Genomic DNA, 7100 nt, shown 5'->3' with positions numbered 1-7100 from the left:
CCCTCTAACACATAAGTCAATGTTCGATTGACTTTTCCAACTTAAACCTCCTTAAAAGAGACTAAGTGTCTCATTTCCTATCAAAACCAATCCGATTTAACTCTATCACACCGAATACCGATAACGAAATATGAAGAAGCATAAAATGGGGGAAACGGGGCGGTAACTCATGTGACGACGGGCCGGGTCGTCACATCCTCCCCAACTAAAACAAACGCTCGTCCTCGAGCGGGTCAAGAAACATACTTGGAGCCTCAAACAGGTGAGGATATCTGCTCCGCATCTCCCGCTCGGTCTCCCAGGTAGCTTCCTCAACGGGACGACCTCTCCATTGCACTTTTAAAGAAGATATATCCTTTGACCTCAATTTCCGAACCTGACGACCCAAAATAGCCACTAGCTCCACATCAAAGGTCAAATCAACATCCAAATGAACCGTGCTAAAATCCAAAACATAGGACGGGTCCCCAACATACTTCTGGAGCATAGAAACATGAAATACCGGATGCACACTCGACAAGCTGGGTGGCAAAGCAAGCATATAGGCCACCTCCCCAATCCTCCTAAGTACCTCAAAAGGTCCAATGAATCGTGGATTCAACTTTCCTTTATTTCCAAATCTCATAACACCCTTCATGGGCGAAACCTTCAACAAGACCTTCTCACCAACCATGTAGGACACATCTCGAACATTCCGGTCCGCATAACTCTTCTGACACGACTGCGTTGTACGAAGCCTTTCCTGAATCACCTTCACCTTCTCTAAGGCATCATGAACCAAACGTGTCCCTAATACCCTATCCTCGCCGGGCTCGAACCAACCAACTGGAGATCTACACCGCCTCCCATACAAAGCCTCATACGGTGCCATCTAAATGCTGGACTGATAGCTGTTATTGTAGGCAAACTCTGCAAGCGGTAGAATCTCATCCCAAGAACCTCCGAAATCAATCACACAGGCACGCAACATATCCTCCAATATCTGAATAGTACGCTCGGACTGTCCGTCCGTCTGAGGATGAAATATTGTGGTCAACTGCACCTGGATACCCAACTCTCGCTGAAAAGTCCTCCAAAACTGGGAAGTAAATTGAGTACCTCTATCTGAGATAATGGAAACTGGAACACCGTGCAATCGCACAATCTCTCGGATAAATATCCCTGCCAACAAATCCGAAGAATAAGTAGTACACACCGGAATGAAGTGCCCGGTCTTGATCAACCGATCCAAAATCACCCAAATAGAATCAAATTTCTTCAAAGTCCGAGGGAGTCCACTCACAAAATCCATGGTAACTCTCTCCCACTTCCACTTTGGGATAATCATCCACTGAAGCAAACCACCCGGTCTTTGATGTTCATATTTCACCTGCTGACAGTTGAGACACCGAGCTACATAACCTACAATATCTTTCTTCATTCTTCTCCACTAATAGTGCTGTCTCAAGTCCTGATACATCTTCGCGGCACCCGGATGAATAGAATACCGCGAGCTGTGGGCCTCCTCCAGAATTAACTCTCTAAGTCCATCTACATTGGGCACACAGATACGGCCTTGCATCCTCAATACACCATCATCATCTATAGTCACATCCCCATCATCGTGATGAACTTTGTCCTTAAGGACAAGCAAATGCGGATCATCATACTGGCGTTCTCTGATACGATCATATAAGGAAGACCGAGAAACCACACAAGCCAACACTCGACTAGGCTCAGAAATGTCCAGTCTCACAAACCGATTAGCCAAGGTTTGAACATCAACTGCAAAGGGCCTCTCCCCAACTGGAATGTATGCCAAACTCGCCATACTGACTGCCGTTCGGCTCAAGGCATCTGCCACTACATTGGCCTTTCCCGGATGATACAAAATAGTGATGTCATAATCTTTTAGCAACTCTAGCCACCTCCACTGCCTCAAATTAAGGTCTTTCTGCTTAAACAAATGCTGAAGACTGCGATGATCAGTGAATACCTCGCAAGATACGCCATATAAATAGTGCCTCCAAATTTTCAAGGCATGAACTATAGCAGCCAACTCTAAGTCATGAACAGGGTAGTTCTTCTCATTGGGCTTTAGCTGACGAGAAGCATAAGCAATAACTCTACCCTCCTGCATCAACACACAGCCAATCCCAACTCTCGAAGCATCACAATATATAGTATATGAACCTGTAGCTGATGGTAAAACCAATACTGGAGTTGTGGTCAAAACTGTCTTGAGCTTCTGAAAGCTCTCCTCACACTCGTCTGACCATACAAATGGAGCACCTTTCTAAGTCAACTTGGTCAAGGGCAATGCAATAGATGAAAATCGCTGAACAAACCAGCAATAATAGCCTGCTAATCCGAGAAAACTATGGATCTCTGTGGCTGAGGATGGTCTAGACCAACTCTGCACTGCTTCTATCTTCTTTGGATCAACTTGAATACCCTCACTGGACACTATGTGTCCCAAGAATGCCACAGAACTTAGCCAAAATTCACACTTGGAGAATTTAGCATAAAGTTTCTCCTCCCTCAATCTCTGCAACACTACACGCAAATGTTTGGCGTACTCCTCTTGGCTACGCGAGTACACCAGAATGTCATCAATAAATACAATAACAAAAGAATCCAGATAAGGCCGAAATACATTGTTCATCAAATGCATGAACGCTACTAGGGCATTGGTCAGCCCGAAAGACATGACCAGAAACTCATAGTGACCATATCTAGTCCTGAAAGTTGTCTTAAGGATATCCGAGTCCCTGATTTTTAACTGGTGATAGCCCGAACGGAGATCAATTTTTGAAAACACCCTCGCTCCCTGAAGCTGATCAATTAAGTCATCAATGCGAGGTAAAGGATACTTGTTCTTCACTGTTACCTTATTTAACTGCCTGTAGTCAATGCATATTCTCATTGTGCCATCTTTCTTCTTTACAAACAGAACTGGCGCATCCCACGGTGACATACTAGGCCGAATGAACCCCTTGTCTAGGAGCTCCTGAAGCTGCTCCTTCAATTATTTCAACTCTGCTAGTGCCATAAGATATGGAGGAATAGAAATGGGCTGGGTGCCCGTCATCAAGTCAATGCCAAAATCGATATCCCTGTCCGGTGGCATGCCCGATAGGTCTGCAGGAAATACATCAGGAAAATCCCTCACAACTGGGACAGAATCAATACTAGGAGTCTCAGCTCCAACATCTCGCACAAAAGCTAGATACGATAGACAACCCTTCCCAACCATACGCTGGGCTTTCAAGAGGGAAATTACTCTACTAGGAACATAATCAGTCATACTATGCCACTCGATCCTCGGAACACCCAGAATAGCCAAAGTAACTGTCTTAGCATGACAGTCTAAAATAGTATGACACGGAGATAACCAATCCATGCCCAGAATAACATCAAAATCTACCATTCTCAACAACAATAAATCAACTCGGGTCTCCAGACCTCCAATAGTCACAATACAAGACCGATACACATGGTCTACAATAATGGTATCGCCCACCGGGGTATATACGTGCACGGGTAAATCAAGACACCCTTGGGTCGTACCCAAATGATAAGCAAAATATGAGGACACATAAGAATAGGTAGATCCGGGATCGAATAATACAGAGGCATCTCTGTGGCAGACTGGAACAATACCTCTAATGACAGCATCTGAAGCAATAGCATCTGTCCTACCTGGAATTGCATAGAAACAAGCCTGGCCACCGCCTGATCCACCTCCCCCTCTGGGGCGACCCTTGGATGCCTGACCTCCACCCCTAGCTGACTGGGCGGGTGTTGCAGGAACTGGAGCAGAAGATGAAGGTCTGTCCCTCTATTGAAACTGTCCACCACGAAGTCGAGGACACTGCCTCTTTATATGACCAAACTCTCCGCACTCGTAGCAACTACCAGGTACTGGAGAAGGGAACTGGAGGGAACCCCTCGTACCTGAATGACCAGCCGATGCACTCGGCGCAAATGAACCCTGAATTGAAGGGACATAGAATGAGCTCTTAGCTGGGAGAGCGTTAAGTAAAGACTGGCCCTACTGAAATCCCTGATGACCATGGTCTGAATATGTCCTACTATACTCTGGATGGGCCGGCGGAGGAGGTCTGAAGGAATGACCTCTACCACGCTGGAACTAGCCCCTAGACGGAGCACCACTGAAACTGCCTGAACCTTTGGGCCTCTTGGCCTCCCTCTCATCTCTCTCTCTGCGGCGAACTGTCTCAATATCACGAGCGATGTCAACCACACCCTCGAACGAAGCACCCAATACTCTCTCTCTAGTCATCAAAATGCGGAGAGAGTAGTTAAGACCATCCATGAATCTCCAGATCCTCTCACGATCTGTCGGAATCATCCAAGTAGCATGACGAGCCAACTATGAAAATCTCATCTCGCACTAGGTCACGGACATATCTCCCTGAGCCAACCACTCAAACTGCCTACGCAGTTCCTCTCTACGGGACTGAGGTACGTACTTCTCCAGAAATAGAGTGGAGAACTGCTGCCAAGTAAAAGGCGCTGCACCAACAGGTCTACGCCTCTCAAAATCTTCCCACCAGGTAAATGCAGCTCCCTGGAACTGAAATGTAGTAAAATATACACTGCTCGACTCCAAAATCCCTGCGGTGCGAAGCATATGCTGACACTTGTTAAGAAAACTCTGGGCATCCTCGCCCTCTGCACCACTAAATGTCGGAGGCTGGAGCCTACCAAATCTCTCGAGACGACGCTACTCATCATCTGGCATAGCTGGGACCACAAGGTTCTGAACTGGTGCAACTAGCTGAGCTGGAATAGCTTCCAGTGTCTGTAATCCCTGCACAACCTACTCAGCTGTGCGATTAACAGGAGTCTGGGTGCCTTCCCTGGCCTGTGAAGTAGCTGCGGCTGTAGTGGCTGAGACCGCCTGAGCTAGGCCAGTGCAAATTGTCAAAATCTGAGCCAAGGTCTCCTGAAGACCCGGAATCACAATAGGCATAGCTGGTGCTTGAACTGGTACAACTACTGGAGCCTGATCTGGAACTGGAGCAGCTGGTGGATTAACAGGTGCTGCCCGCGCTACTCTACCTCTTCCACGCCTACGACCGCTTCCACGGCCTTTGATGGCATCAATGGGTGGCACTGGTGGTCATCCACCTTGTCCAGTAGCACGAGTCCTCGCCATCTGCGAGAGAATAGAATGATAGAATTTTTTAGTGTTCGGATCAACAAAGTTGTACGACAAGAATTTCAAGAATATGAAGTTTTCCTAAAGGTTCTGCAGCCTCTCGAGGATAAATACAGACGTCTCAGTACCGATCCGCGAGACTCTACTAAACCGGCTCATAACTCGCGAGACCAATTAACCTAGGCTCTGATACCAACTTGTCACGACCCCAACCCCGGTCATGATGGCGCCCAACACACTGCTAGGCAAGCCCGACCATTCAACAACATTATCCCAAATCCTTATTCAGAATATAGATAAATATCACAGAGAATTTACTAAGTCATTACATTCAAGTGTATAATTAATAATAAAACCTGCGGAAGTTCAATTAAAATACCACACCATAGCCCAATAGAATACGGTGTCACGAATATGAGCCTCTAATACAGAACATCCACTTATTACAAGTTTGTCTAGGAAAAATACGGAATAAAAGATAGAGATAGAGGGGAGAGATCATGGCTGCAAACGCCATGCAGCAACCTCAATACTCCCGGATACTGCTGCTCAGCTAAACAAATCCTCACTCAGTCTGTGGTGTACCTGGATCTGCACACAAGGTGCAAGGAGTAATGTGAGTTCTCTGACCCAGTAAGTAATAAACATAAATAAAGGTTGAGAATAAGAAATCATAGAAAAATACAAAGTAAACTATAACTGGCAGTTTAGAACAACAAATAGTGGAGCAATAAGTCGATTAAATCAGAGTACCAAATACTGAGACAGGTATAACAGATAAAAATAAATGCATGAGTGCAATGCAATGCATATGATGATACACTCTATGCATGTGTGCAATGCAATGCATATGATGGTACTCTCTAGTACCCACTGCGGCGTGCAACCCGAGCCATCTATTTTATTTATCGTCGACGGCGCTCACTAGGGGTGTGTACAGACTCCGGAGGGGCTCCTACAGCCCAAGCGCAATATCAAGCCATCTTGTGGTATCAAATCTAGGCCCTCGACTTCATATCAATATCAGTATAATCACCCAGGCTCTCGGCCTCAATATCAATGTAATCAACCAGGCTCTCGGCCTCAATATCAATACAACACTACTGCGGCGCGCAACCCGATCCATGCTCAGTCTAGAAATCATCATAAGCCCCTTGGAAATTTGTAAAACAGTAGTTCTCAGCCCGAAATATCATTTAAAAATACCATTTAAGTTTTCAAATCTTAGAAAGATGGCTGAGTTTGCAAAACAGTATTTAAAAACCTTGGACTGAGATCAAATGATATGCATGTATGCGAATACAGTGATGTCAATCCCTGAAGGATTCAAATAATTGGTAAGAAGTCCAAATGTAACAATTAAATTCAAGTAAGGATGATTCTCAATTTAGTTCAAGTAGAAAACACGGTAAAAACATCTCTCGGGATGGACCAAGTCACAATCCCCAATGGTGCTCTACCCCACGCCCATTATCCAGCGTGCAAGTCACCTCAATATAGCATTACGATGTGAAATTCCGGTGTTTCAAACCCTAGGGACATCATTTACATCAATTACTCACCTCAAACCGGCCAAAGTTCTAGCTCGCTATGCCCTTGCCTCTCAAATTAGCCTCCTCGTGCGACGAATCTGCTAGAAATCACAACGAATATGTCGCATTATGCTAAAGGGACAATACCCAATCGAAAACACTCAAAAAATATCAAAATTAACGAATTTGGTAAAACCCGAGCCCCGGGCCCACGTCTCAAAACTCAGAAATTTTTATACGAAAATGTTCTTCGTCCTCTCGAGAGTCCGTACATATAAAGAACACAAAAATCGGAGCTCGTTTGACCCTTCAAATCGACCCTAGAAAATCTCAAAAGCACAAGCCCTAAAACCCCACTTTTCTACTGATTTTCATGTTCTAATTCACATATAATCTTGTAT

The sequence above is a fragment of the Nicotiana tabacum genome, chromosome 6 (genome assembly GCF_000715075.1).
Source record: "Nicotiana tabacum cultivar K326 chromosome 6, ASM71507v2, whole genome shotgun sequence".
In the NCBI taxonomy this organism is placed as follows: Eukaryota; Viridiplantae; Streptophyta; class Magnoliopsida; order Solanales; family Solanaceae; genus Nicotiana; species Nicotiana tabacum.
The sequence above is the reverse complement of the archived record's forward strand: the minus strand, read 5'-3'. Positions refer to the sequence as shown.